We start from the raw sequence: 14,529 nt of genomic DNA on the forward strand, positions 1-14,529 counted from the left end.
TTACTGTCTTTACTTGTAGGTATATTCAGTTTTTCTTTTTCTTCTAGGGTTAGTTTCACTGGTTTGTGTCTTTCTAGGAATTTATTCATTTCATCTAGGTTGTCTATTTTGTTGATATGCAATTTTCGGAGTACTGCCTTATAATCTCCCACCCCCTGCCTTTTTTTTTCTCTGTAAGATTGGTAGTAATGTTCCCTCTTTCATTCTTGATTTTATAATCTGAGTCTTCTCTTTTATTTTTTCGGTCAGTATAGCTAAAGGTTGATCTTTTCAATGAACCAATCTTTGGTTTGGTTGGTTTTCTCTATTATTTTTCTGTATCTGTTTAATTTATTTCTGCTCGAATATTTGTGATTTCCTATCTTTCCACTTGTTTGAATTTTGTACTTCTTTTTTAGTTTCTTAAAGTGAAAGAATAACTTATTAATTTGAGACATTCCTTTCTTATTAATAAAGGTGCTTATAGCTTGAGATTTCCTCTAAGGTTGACTGTATCCCATAAGTTTTGGTTTACTGTGTTTTCACTTTTATTAATTTCAAAGTATTTTCTAATTTCCCTTCAAATTTCTTTTTTGCCATATTGGTTATTTAGGTGTGTGTTTAATTCCTACCTATTTATAAAATTTCCAAATTTCATTCTGTTATTATTTTCTAATTTTATTCTGTTGTGGCCAGAAAAATACTGTGTGTGATTTCAGCCCTCTTAAATTTACCGAGGCTTATCTTATGGACTAACGTATGGTCTACCCTAGATAATGTTCTATGTGTGCTTGAGAAGAATGTGTATTCTATGGTTGTCAGGTAGAGTGTTCTGTTGATGTCTGTTAGTCTATCTGGTTTATAGTGTTGTTCAGATCTTCTATTTCCTTGACATCTTCTGCCTGGTTTGTCTATTTCACTCTTCGATTTGTCTGTTTTTGCTTCATGCATTTTTCAGTTCTTTGTTAGATGCGTATATGTTTATAATTGCAGATGGTTTTATCGTTTTTTCATTAAAAAATATTCTTATCTTTAGTAATGATTTTTGTCTTAAAGTGTATTTGTGGTATTGGCATAGCCCCTTCAGCTTTCCTTGGGTTACTGTTTGCCCTGTATATTTTTTCCCATCCTTTTATTTTGTGTATTGTGTCCTTGAATCTAAAGCAAGCCTCTTATAGACAGCATATGGCTGGGTCCAATTTAACTTATTTTTTTTTAAGTCATAATTTAATGTGTAAGGTGTAGCCAATACCAGCCTATGGGAGGACATTTTCCTCTACTTGTTTCTGTGGACACTGGTACCATCTTGTTTTGGAGCCTCTGACTCTTTGTTCTAGAAACTATATTAGTTTACTATCAATATATTACTATATCAGTATATAGTATATATTACTACTATATTAGTTTCCAACATTTTTTTCTTTTTTCTTTTTTTACATTCATTTTTATTGGAGTATAATTGCTTTACAACGTTGTGTTAGTTTCTACTAACAAAATGAATCAGCTATACGTATACATATATCCCCTCTGTTTTGGATTTCCTTCCCATTTAGGTCACCATAGAGCACTGAGTAGAGTTCCCTGTGCTATACAGTAGGTTCTCATTAGTTATCTATTTTATACATAGTACCAATAGTGTATATAAATCAATCCCAATGTCCCAATTCCTCCCACCCTCCCCCCTTCCCCCTTGGACCAGTCACTTTCCAACATTATTAAAATCAGTGGATGACCCACTGGTTAGCAAGTGCATTCTGGTCCTAAGATACATCTTCCTCTCCCTGGCTGGCATTCACCTCAGTGGTAATGTCTATTGCAGTTTCTTTATGTTCTTTCTGAGTTGCAGTGAAAACAAGTTCATATTTTTTCTTGGTATTGGCCTTAATACTATTATTTTGATGTGTTCAACTGAAGTGTCATTTATATAAATATGTTTAGAAATAAAAGCATGAATTTACTAAAGACAAGTGCCTTACAAATTCCATACTCGTCATGTTGTTTTTACCTTTATCATTGTCCCTTCATTTAAAATTTTTTTCTATAAAGTTTGGTTTCTTTAATGTATTTTATTCTGCCATAACACACAAATACCTGATTCTGCAGTGAGAATTAGTTGGTATGGGATTGGTAAACAGGTAAACTACAGAGTTTCCTTTGGTTTATTTATAGATTGTTCTTGGCAAGAGAAGCCAGATTACTAGAGTAGAATTATAATCTTTAGCAAAAAAAAGAAATAAAAAGTTTCTCCATTCAATGCCTTCTCTACAGAGCACTGCAGCTCAGCCTTGTACAGTTTGTAGTGTACAGAAGGTTTAGCAGATTTCACTTCCTCCTGTGCCCACCTTGATAGCAGGCCCACTGGCTGAAAACTCCATTTCTACCCCTTATCTCTGCACCCACTAGTGCTGCTTTATTTTACATGTAACCTGCATTTCCACTGTACTATTTTTTAAATAGCATCCGCTGTGGCTGCCGCCAGCCATGCTGAGCTGCTTGCCTGGGCAGTCCACATTATCTCCCTGGCTACCAATTGTTTTTCGTTTGTACTCTGGTTATAAATTTCCATAGGTTTGAAGTGATCTATGCTTGCTGTGATTTTTCTCATAGGTTCTGTCTTTAGTGATTTTGTGTGTGATTTTGCAGAAAAGGAGGTTTTGTGTGATTTTGCAGAAAAGGAGGTTTTTTGAGTTACATGTATTGCATTATAGTAGAAATGCTTTTTCTATGTTGCTAGAAATCTTTTTTATTTCTGTCTTCACTTACTAAAATACAAATGTACAAAAGTAAAGCGGTGTAGTTCTTATTGGCTGTTTTTGTGGACTGAAGTGAGACTTCAAGAAGGTAAAGCCAGAAATCTAAAACAATAACAGAAACGGACAAATCTTATATATCTTGCCCTGATTGTTTGTATATTATTGTGTATTGTAGGAGATGTATTTGCATGTGAAGAAACATATTGGGGGGGGGGGTGTAATGAGAAAATATAAAGGAGTTTAAAACCTCTGATATAAAGTTACTATAAAGGCTAATTATGTCTTTTTCAAACCAACATATTGTACACCTTAAACTTACACAAAGTTATATGTAAATTACATCTCAATAATAAGTTAATAAATAAATTAAATGTGTCCCTAAAAATGTAATTAGAACCTCTTGTTTGTCATTTCTGGGACAAATAGTTAAAATTCTCCACTATTTAACTGATAATCTGTTATTTTGATCTTTGTTCCAAAGTGATTTCTAAAAGTGTTTTTGGAGCCAATTAAAAGACAAAAAAAGTCACAAGATTTTGTAGAGGTTTTCCTCTCCTGCAATTCATTTTATAACTGGGCATCAGGTACTATAAGCTATAAGTCAGTATTCTTCATATCATTTCCAGAAGAGTTACATTTTCCATCTCTTGTGCATTTGGAATTACAAGGTTTGGAAAGAGAATAGCTATTCATTCTGTAAGTTAAGTACATTCAAGTATATTGCAGACTTTACTTTGTAGAAAGCCTTCTTTTCTCCTCCTCACATCACCTCCCTGCTGCCACATTAACACACTCCAATTATGTGTGTGGGTTTTATAGAAGTGCACCACTATAAACTGTGTGTAAGTACCAATGCCAGCCTCTCTGGCATATTCTTATTAAAGGGCATAAATACTCAAAGTGCCATTCTGTGAAAAACGAAATGCTGGATATTAGTTTTAGTATAAATTTGTAGCATTGCTTCAAATGTCTATATAGAAAGCATAATAGATCAGTGGCAAGTTAATAATGTCAAGAGAATCATTTCTGAATTCTGATTTCTTGCATATCATGTTGTCTATTCTTTGGGAGTTTCCTCTATATAAGTATAATGTTGATAATCGGAAAGGTTGAGGACTCTGGAGATATTTATGGCAAAAAGAAAAAAAAAAGAGAGAAGACTTGGAAGAAGCATGGTCATTGTCTTCAGTATTTTATGAACAATTATGTAGACGAAGAGGTAGACACATGTTCCTGATGTGTGAATGGAGTGCAAGCTTGTCGAGGCCAGGATCTCAGTCTTATCCATAATTAATCACCTTAAACTTAACAAAATATGCCCTCAACCCTCAACATAGAGGACATTCAACATGAAAAATATTGTATGTTTAACTATTCATTAATTACCTAGAAGAGTAAAATTTTAAAGGTAGAGTAAGTCAGACTTTTATTCAAAAAGGTGATTATTTCTTATAATGAAAGCAGTCAGAGAACAGAATGAGCTGCCATCAGAAGCAGCAATCTCAGGACTTCCCTGGTGGTCCAGTGGTTAAGCCTTTGCCTTCCAATGCAGGGGGTGAGGGTTCGATCCCTGGCCAGAGAGCTAAGATCCCACATGCCTCGGGGCCAAAAAACTAAAACATAAAACAGAAGCAATATTGTAACAAATTCAATAAAGACTTTTAAAAAACGGTCTATGTCAAAAAAAATCTTAAACAAACAAAAAAAGCAGCAATCACGCCATCACAACAAGTGTTGAAACTAAGGTTGACTAACTCTCGTGAACGTATTACTGATGACTGTAATATCCTCTTGGATACCGAAGAGTTTTCTCACAGTACTGCAGGGATTCTCCCCCCCGCCACCAGTGATTTAAGGGGTCTATAACAAAACAAGTTTCAGGCTTGAACTTAGGAGCTTGGGAGAATTCCAAGAACAGTGATACTGTTTAGGCTACCCCTGGTGAAACTCCAAGCCGATGGAGATGAGAAGAACAGACATATTGAGGCCTTTGACACATGTGTTTGGAGCCATGGAACATGTTAAATTGGAATTTTTGAGACATTGCATTCCAGTGCTCACGTCTGACTAAATCACCACATGATGTGAAATCAGGAGCTTGTGGTTAGTATCTTTGTGTGTCTGTACTGCAAAGATGATTCAAAGAATTACTGAGGAATCATGAAAACGTTGCCCTTCCAAGGTCAAATGCAATGGCTCATTTCCCTTACTTCCCTCAGGTCTTTGCTAAACATCTCCCTATCGGTGAGGCCTTAGCTGACCACCTCGTTTAAAACTGCAATACTCTTCATACTCTCTGGAATACCTTATGCTCCTTCACTGCTTTATAGTGTTCTCTTCGGCACTTATCAATAGTACAGTGCTACATCCGACTCATCTATTTTATTTCTTATCAGTTTCCCTCCACTAGAGTATAAGCTTCACGAGGGCAAAAATGTTCATATGTTCTGTCCACGGCTACACCCTTATGTCTTACAATGCTTAGCATACTATGGGCACTCAATAAAATATGTTGAACTAAACTAACAGGGGAACACTGTGGCCCTGTCGTTCGTGGTCCTTTGCCTGTCTAAAAGGTCAGTCCCTCCCATCAACTGTCAATCTCTTGCAACGCCATTCACAAAAATTAAGGGAAAGCACGCGTCTGCATATCCTTACACTACTGATGCTACTTACATTACTTCTCCTTAGTCTTGAGGAGAGTAATGGCATAGAAGGAAAGGAGACAAGTAAGCACTGAACATCTACCATGTACGAGGCACCGTGCGAAGTGTTTTGTATCCATCTCATCATTTACTCCCCCTTACAATCCCGCCAGGTAGCAATTACAATCCCTGCTCTTCCAAACAAACTCATGTCTCAGAAAACTTAAGAAACTTGTAAGAACTAGGTTTCACCTCCAGGTCTGTCTGACTCTGATAAGGAGAGCTTCATCTTGAATAGAGTATTTGAATCACTCCCGGCTCAAAAATTCTTTTAGACTCTCACATTCCACAGACTTCAGATTTTTTTCTGAGATATAGATCATACCCACCCACAACACTTCTGTGTTGTTGGATAATTTACACAGATCTGGAAATTATTTTAATCAGATCAACATCTCAGAGAGTTAGAGTTCATTAAGGAAAGGGGGAAGGGAGCTTTGGGGATTATGATGAGGGGGGACTTTGATTTTTTTTTTTAATTTGTTTTGTCTTTCCATGGTACACAATTCAAAAAGTACAAAAGTGCAGGCAGAAGAAGGCCCCTAAAGGTTGTGCAATGATTTTGTGTCTAGTATGTAGGTAGTTGAGTATTTGGCTGCTCTGGTGGGTGTACAACACATGTCCTTTTTAGGGTTATTTTAACACAAATGCTGGATTTTCTTTCATCTTTTTCACCCGGCAGCCAGTTACTTCCTCAAAGCTCGCACTTAGCTTCACGTAAAGACAAAAACGATAGCTTGTAATGCCACGTACCCCATGTAATTATTGCCTGTGTGGGCAATAATTTATGAAGCTATTACTATACAATTTTCTAATCTCACTTTACGGTGATGAGTATCACATATTAATCTGCATAATGCCCTCTTGATTATATTTGCTGGATGTGAGTTTCAATTTACTGGCATTTAGGTTAAACATTTTATAGTTCTCATTTCATTAGTAGGCTTTTTAAAATGTACTTTCATGTGAGAATCTGATTTCTGAGTGGGAGGAATACCCTCACGAATTCTTCCTAAGAATAATCTGAAAGGTAATAGGTACAATGTGAATTTGTCATTGTCTAGAGTTAAGGAAGAGACATATAGAGAATAAGCTATTTCAGGTAATCATAAAATAGCCCTTCTGCAGCCAGGGCAATTGGGCCTTATGTCTTTGGGTTGAGATGCTCTGCCCTGAATTGTAGGATTTAAAGAAGGCTACCCTGGATTCCAGCTCCTCAGCTTACTGGCTCTGTGTTCGTTCTTGGTCAGGAACCCCAATCCTCTAAACGTCAGTGCCCTTAGTTACAAAATTAAGGACATAATAATGCTTCTCTCCTACGGTTGGCGCAAGAATTAAATGGGATAATGCATATTGTATGTTTAAGAGCACAGGCTCAGGAGCCAGACTGGGTAGATTTGAACTGTGCGGTTTGGGCAAGAGATTAAACACGCCTATGCCTCTGTTTCATCGTCTGTAAAATGGGGATAATTATAGGATCTTACTCAAAAGTTGTTGTGAGGGTTAAAATGATTTAATACTGTAAAGCACTTAGGTTCCCGGCACATAATAAATGCTCACTAAAAATTAGCTATTATATGGTATGTGACAGCATTGCATAAATCCTAATATACGTCATCACCTATTATCTGGGTTGTGTGCACCATTTTATATATTTATTTAATGGATTATTTTATACAGATTTAGTCGGATTTCATAATACAAAACAAGTGGATACGTAGTAGGTATAGAGGAGCCTAATTTTGATGTTTCCTACAATTTTATTTATGTTTTACTATTAAGCATACTCACACACAAGTCTTATCTTTCTTCTTGGCACTTCCTTTAAGGCCTCCTTGCTGGTAATAAGTATTTGTGTTTAATACACTTCTTGACTGTGAAATTGGTTAACCATTTTTGGAAGTAATTCTAGCAGCAAATGAACAGGCTCAGATCGTTGTGGCAGGGGGTGAACAGCAATCTTAAAACTGAATTCGGTAACGGGAATTCATGGAGAGAAATGGAGTTCAGTGTAAATTCAAAAATTGAAATCCATAGGTGCCGTGATGTAAAGGGAAGGATGTGGGATTTGTCCTTAGTCTTGGAGTCCCATCACCTTGGGCATGAGCTCAGGTGAGTAACTGCATGGTATCTCTGCTTCCCCATCTGTAATGTGAGGACCGTATATCCCCTCTACCTATTTCACAGGGATGCTTAAAACTGTTAACAGAGGTAATATATAGGAAGATGCTTTGTAAGCCATAAAATTAATGTACAAATATTAGCGTTACGGATATTCTGAGAGGCAAACCAAAGATTCCAAAGAAGACACTAACTCTTTTTCTTGCCAACTATATATCCATGTTCATTGTTAAGCTGGATGGGTCTTAATCTTATCTGCTGAATTCATTCTGAAAAGTACAGGCTAGAATTCATTAGTCCTTTAGCATAAAGGATCTATTAGGTGAGTCAATAATTAATTCCAAAATCTTACCCTTCGAGTAAGAGGGATGTGTATCATCAGCGGAGCTGAAGGCTAAACACAGAGGAAGAACTAGCCCTGCCCCGTGTTCTCATGCAGTCACCCTAATTTTGTTTAGCCCTCAGGATGGAGGCTGATGTACCCAGTCTCTTCTTTGTCTCCTCTCTCCCTATCCCTTCTAACATACCTCCAACCATATCTCCAGCTGCAGCCTTGTCCGAAGTGTAGGGCAAGGGGAGAAGTGGTGAGCGTGCTTACTTCCCGCCTTGGTGACAACCATGAGGTATGTTCCTCTAAATTCTGATCATGGGGGAATTGGAAACACTATGAGACGTTTTTTTCATCAAAATATTCCAGTAGCCCCAAGAAGAAGAATCTGACCGTAAGGGTCTCAGCGCATTGCTAGGAGAAGTCTAGCTGATAAAACTGTCTTGCAGAATGCGTGAGGATGGATGGATGAATCAAAGGAATCACCTCGTTCAAATGCTTCATTTTAGTACAAGGAGTCGTCCTGGTGCATTTCCTTTGTGTGCCTGAAAGCAAAATGTTTATTGGAACTCAGTGAATGCTCCTTAGACTCTGAAGCCCAGAGGTGTTCCGCCATAACTCATCATGGACTTAGGTCATTTGTGAGATGATGTTACTTGGAGGTCACTGAAAATACTTGGGGTGGCCAGGGGCAATGGAGGACTCTTATTAAGAGAAGGTAATGACGTGTTCTCTTATTGATAGAAAAATGATGCTACCCCTGACTCATTCGCAAGGTGATGGCTGTTTCTCACTGAACTCATTGACGATGACCTTGTGCTGAACCATTCACCATCTTTGCCTCATTCCTTTCAAGCCCAGTGATCGGGAAGTGTGAGCCAGCTGGCTGGGATGTGGAGTCCGGTCCAGAGGTTCAGGAACAGTTTACAACTGTGAGACAGAGCCAGGTTGACTGGTTCCGAATGGAAGTCGTCACCCTTAACATCCCTGAGCTGTTAGTTGACACCCTGAAGCTCTGTGGCTGCTTGAAGAAGGGCTGAGAGAAAGCACTTAGATCCCTGCTGAGCTCATTACCTTAAATTAGCTTCTGTGGTCTGTGCAGGAGGGGAATTTCTCCAAAGCCTCGGGAAAGTGTGTGTATGGGGGATGGGGAAAGGGGAAAGGGTCTCTAAGATGGGAAGGAGATTCAGTTAAGCTTCCTGGAAAAATAGGGCTGTTAATCCTTAATTCATACTAAGAAAGCATAAAGTCCCTGAGTGGAAGGCTGTTTCTTTAGAGCAGTCTGAGCACTTGAGCTGTCTCCCAGAACGCAAAGGGGAGGCAGACAGAGCGGGTCACAGGTAACTCCCTGTTTCACGTCCTTCCCCCTTAGCTTTTTCCTAAGAGGTGGGCTTTATAGCCAACTTCCCTCTGTCTCTGTTTTCTTCTTGTGCAAACCGGGTGATGACATTGACTCTCTTCACAGGAAAGCACTCAGTGAGGATTAACTAAGTAATGAGAGCAAATTGCAAGGGTGATGGAAATGCCCAATAAAATCGTTGACGGATGTCTCCCAGGGGGTGGGGCCCTTCCATGCTCCTTTCATCCGGGTCTCACCAGCACCATGGACCACCGCTAGCTCTGCGGGCTCCTCAAGCCTTCCCCCCTGAACCCTTGTCTCTGAGGAGCTTTGAACTATTTACTGAAATGATTGCTCGGTTGTCCCCGCCCTCCAACCATCCCTCCCAGGCGAGAGCAGTAGGACTCATTTTCCTCTGTCTGGGGAAAGACATCCAGGAGACAGGACTGTTGGCCAAGCTATCAGTGATGCCTCCCGTTCCCATCCTGAGGAGAGCAGCTTTTCAAGAATATTATTTCCTGAGTATACTTTTTTTTGTTGTTGTTGTTGTTGTTGTTGTAGGCGGGCCTCTCACTGTTGTGGCCTCTTCCCGTTGCGGAGCACAGGCTCCGGACGCACGGGCTCAGCGGCCATGGCTCACGGGCCCAGCCGCTCCGCGGCATGTGGGATCTTCCCAGACCGGGGCGCGAACCCGCGTCCCCTGCATCGGCAGGCGGACTCTCAACCACTGCGCCACCAGGGAAGCCCTCCTGAGTATACCTTTTATAGACTTTCTGGAGAACAATTTAGTAACACAGGCATTCAAAATTCTTAGAAACATGCATGACCCTTGCCTGAGGAATTCCATGTTCAGCACATCATCACAGGTCTTCTCGTCCACTGTTCTTCACTCCAGAGTGTATTGCCTTCAAGGGAGAATTTCAGTACTTTGGGACTTTGAATCAACCAGCTGATTACCCCATCTGCCCACCCAATTGCTATAGGGCTGAGGGATCTGCTTTGTAATGGGACACCAGCCTTCCACAGTCTGCTTATTCTCTGGTTGTGGGCGTATTCAAGGAAATCTGTATATTTGCACAGAGTCATGGAAATGTACACGTGAACAAGCTAGAGTGATCGTGGTCTACACTTTCTATTTATAGATGAGGAATCTGAGACCCTGAGAAAACGAGTGGCTTACCCACATGTTCATACCTATTCAAAGCCACAGAAGGAATGAGAACCCAGGGCCTGTAACTCCCATCTGGGCTTTTCTTTAGTTATGGAAGCTTAACAACGTGGGACATAAAGTAGAGAGAAGTCATTGTAGGGTGGACCTTTATGAGGTAGAAAAAGAAATCATGTTTGTACCAGGTTTCATAGTGCTCCAGAATCCACTGTTGGAGTATCGAAAGCTTATTCTGCATAGTTCGGAGGCTGGGGCTGTGTACCTCGATTCATTCCACTTTTGTATCCAAGGAGTGTAAGTTCTAAAATAAAAGAAAGGAATGTTCTTTATCAGTAACTCAGGGAAGGCTCAATGTATTGTGTGCCTCTATAGTTGATCTTTACTAGGGAATTGTGAGCAGGTAGTTACTAAATGCTAAGCTATTTACATACTGTAATGGTTAATTTTATGTGTCAACTTGACTGGGCCACAGGGTGCCCAGACGTTTGGACAAACATTATTCTGGTGTATCTGTGAGGGTGACTTTGGATGAGATTAACATTTGAATGGGTGGATTGAGTAAAGCAGACTGTCCTCCCCAATGTGGGTGGGTCTCATCTAATCGATTGAAGACTTAAATAGAACAAAAAGGCTGTGTGGGAGGGAACTCCCACTGCCTGATGGCTTTCGGCTGGGACATCCATCCTTTCCAGCTTTCGGACTCAGACTAAGACATGGGCTCTTCTTGAATCTTGAGCCGGCTGGCTTTTGAACTGGAACTTACACCGTCAGCTTGCTTGGTTCTCAGGCCTTTGCACTCAGACTAGAGCTATACCCCCTGCTCTCCTGGGTCCCCAGCATGCTGATGGCAGACCTTGGGACTTTTCAGCCTTCATAATCACATGAACCAATGACTTATAATGAATCTCTTCATATATATATAGATATATTTATTTATTTAAAATATATATTCTATATTTAAATACATATTACATAAAATACATATATTTAAATGTTTAGATATTTAAAAATATGTTTACACACACATCCTATTGGTTCTATTGTCCTGGAGAACCCTGATTAATACACACAGGCTTAATCCTCACAAAGACCCTCTGAAATAGATACTGTTGTTGTTGCTATCATTATTATTATTACTCTATCTTAAACATGAGGCAGTTACACTCAGACTGGTTAAGTCACTTGCCCAGAGCTACACCCTGTGTCTGGACGGAGCCCGCGTTCCCCTCGGAGTCCTCATGCTGCATGTCCGTGACACACTCTCTCTTACTGTGTGTCCAAAGCCTTAAGCACGTGAGCGTCCTTTGACCTAGCCATCCAATTCTAAGAATATACCCTAAGTGTTAAGCATGAGTGTGTAAGTATAATGGTACCTCTTTAAACATTTCTAATAGTAAAAACTTTTAAACAACCTAAATGCTGGAAAGTAAGTGGTTAAATGATCTATGATAGTGTTCCTCAGTGAAATACTGCATTCATCACAAACCGTGCTTTCAAAGACTGTTTATTTACCTGGGTAATCGTTCACAATATATGACTCTTAAAAGCATGTTACAAGCCTAAGGAAACAGGATGACTAAATGTAATGTGGTATTTTGGATGGGATCCTGGAATTGCATTTAGTTATCGTGTTTTCTTAGGTTTGTAACATGTTTTTAAGCTGGAACAGGAAAACTAAAGTAGTAAAAACCAAAGGAAGCTGAATGAATTATAGACTTTAGTTAATGATAATGTGTCAAACTTGGTTCATTAATTGTGACAAATATACTATACAAATGCGAGATATTAATAAGAAGGAAAAATGGGTTTCGGGTATATGGGAATTCTTTCTACTACCATCACAATTTTTTTGTATATCCAAAACTATTCTAAAGTTTAAAAATTGTTTTTAAAAAGTTACAAGGCATTACATCCAGGAGGGGACCCTCTTTGTAAAGAAAAAGAATGTGTATGTAGGTACATTGCAATAATGAAAGGGAAGAAATCAAATGTTAACAGGAATTATTTTGGATTGGTGAATGTGGTAATTTTTGTTTTTCTGTGTTTTCCAAGTTTCTGACATTGAATATGATTATCTCATTTAAAGGAAATAATAAATGCTGCTTTAAATTGATCACTCCCATTTCCTTCCATAGTGTCTGAAACCCTGGCCCTTAAAATACTCTTAATTTAAGAATGATTAGAAAATATGTTCCCTGAAGAGTAACCCTTTACAACCTTATTCCGTGTTATTCCATTTGCAAGGATTAGTTGGGCAAATAAACTGACTGTCATGTGGGAAAACAGACAAAAGTGTCTTCAGAGAGTTTGTGGAGAAGGACACCAGAAAGGGAGGAGAGGGCCGACCATGTGCCAGGACCTACCATTGTCAGTCCCTGTCCCAGCTAAAGGCTTCAGTGACTCCCAGGGAGCAGGACACCTTTCTTTACCTGTACACAGGTGATCAAGGTGTGCAGGGTGATTTCTGCTTAGGTGGGATGTTTTCCCATAGTTTGATCCAAGACAGCAAGAAGTGCTGTTGTTCTTTCTTTTTTTTTTTTTTTTTTCCACGGCTCACGGGCCCAGCCGCTCCGCGGCACGTGGGATCCTCCCGGACCGGGGCACAAACCCGCGTCCCCTGCATCGGCAGGCAGACTCTCAACCACTGCGCCACCAGGGAAGCCCTGTTTTTCGTTTTTTACCAAAATAATTCTCTTAACACAGACAACCTTAGATCTGTAAACATACCTTGCCTATTCACGACATTGCTGTGCTGTGTTGTGGAAAGGCCTAAAAAGAAGTAAAAGCCTTAGTTTCTAATTTCAACCTGCCACTCGTTTAACATGTGACCATGGAATAAAACCCACCAAGTTTAGGTACCTCATCACTAAAATGGAGAACCTAGACAAGATCACTGGTTTTCACACTGTGTCCTACGAAGCCCTAGAAGTTCCTTAGGAAGTCCTCCAGAGGCCAGGTTTGGATTAGATTCTCTGGACAACTTACCTGGATTCAACCAAAGTACCTTAACACTTAACGTGGCCTACATCTCGGGCTTCTGTATACAGTTCTGTTTGAATGCAGGGATTTTGTGGAACTCGAGCATTCAGTGATCCTCAGATTCTGAAAAATGGCTTAAAGTGAAATCTAGGTTAAAAATCAATACTTTGAGAAGAGAGGAAACTGCTACCAAAAGAAGCAAAATCAGATTGAGGTGGTTTCAGAAATAAAATATCCTGTAAAGCAATTATACTCCAATAAAGATGTTAAATTTTTAAAAAAAGATGATTTCTTTTGAAAAAAATTAAAAATTTAAAAATTAAAAAAAATATATCCTGCCAAGAGAGTCTTCTGAAACATCCCTTTCTGTATCTGTCAGAGGTGAGGTAGGAAGGCATTTGTTTTCAGGCAACTCTGTTATGACTCACATTGCCTGTGAAAACCTTCAACCCAATCCTTCTGCTTCGCAAACTGGAAGGACAGCCCAAGTTAGAGACAATCCAAAACTTTTACAAACTGTTCTGAGAAATAGGTATTTAGAATGGCAAGAAACAGGAAAACATATGCTAGGGAGATTTATTGCCTTAACAAGCCGAGGAGGACGAACGCCTTACTCTCCTTTTGAATGGAGGTGGTCTGAACCAGTTGAGTCAGCTTTGAGCGGAACAGAGGGATCTTGTGTTTTTCCTGACATTTCAGCTCTAACCCTAATGCAGACAAACAAAGGACTGAGCCAACAGTGACAGCACTTCCAGAGGTCCTGAAACTAATTCAGCCGCTCTGCGCCCCTCAAAGCAGTGATGCCCGGGAGCCTGTTAGAACATCTTAGGACTTCCGCCAATAAGAACAGACCACGCCTTACCTCGCAGTCCCTCTGGATCCAAGCTGAGCTGAGGCCAAATCTCTAAAACCTTCAGGTGCATAAATAATCCCCCTCTTTTCTCTCTCCTGAATCCCATGACAACCTGGGCATCATTTATTATTGGAAAGAACAGCTATATAGCAGGAGAAGAATAAGAAGAAACGCCCTTGCAGAAAGTCTTGGTGGGTTCCCAGAACAGATAAACTACAGTCAGTCATATGTTCCTCAGCAAATTAAAGCATCTATCGAAGGAAAGTATTTGAACAAAACTCTACTTTATTGGGTCTGTTTTCTG

The 14,529-nt window shown here is 39.6% G+C and overlaps 1 protein-coding gene and 1 pseudogene across 2 annotated transcripts in view; one reads left to right on the plus strand and one right to left on the minus strand.

Annotated features, from left to right (window-relative positions):
• LOC116746873 overlaps positions 1 to 8,178 on the minus strand; it is a 47,874-nt pseudogene extending 39,696 nt beyond the window's left edge.
• Positions 1 to 14,529, plus strand: part of NRG1 (neuregulin 1) — a 1,032,964-nt gene that overhangs the window by 686,990 nt on the left and 331,445 nt on the right. The window lies entirely within an intron of this gene.

This window comes from Phocoena sinus, chromosome 21, assembly GCF_008692025.1.
Source record: "Phocoena sinus isolate mPhoSin1 chromosome 21, mPhoSin1.pri, whole genome shotgun sequence".
NCBI classification, from domain to species: domain Eukaryota; kingdom Metazoa; phylum Chordata; class Mammalia; order Artiodactyla; family Phocoenidae; genus Phocoena; species Phocoena sinus.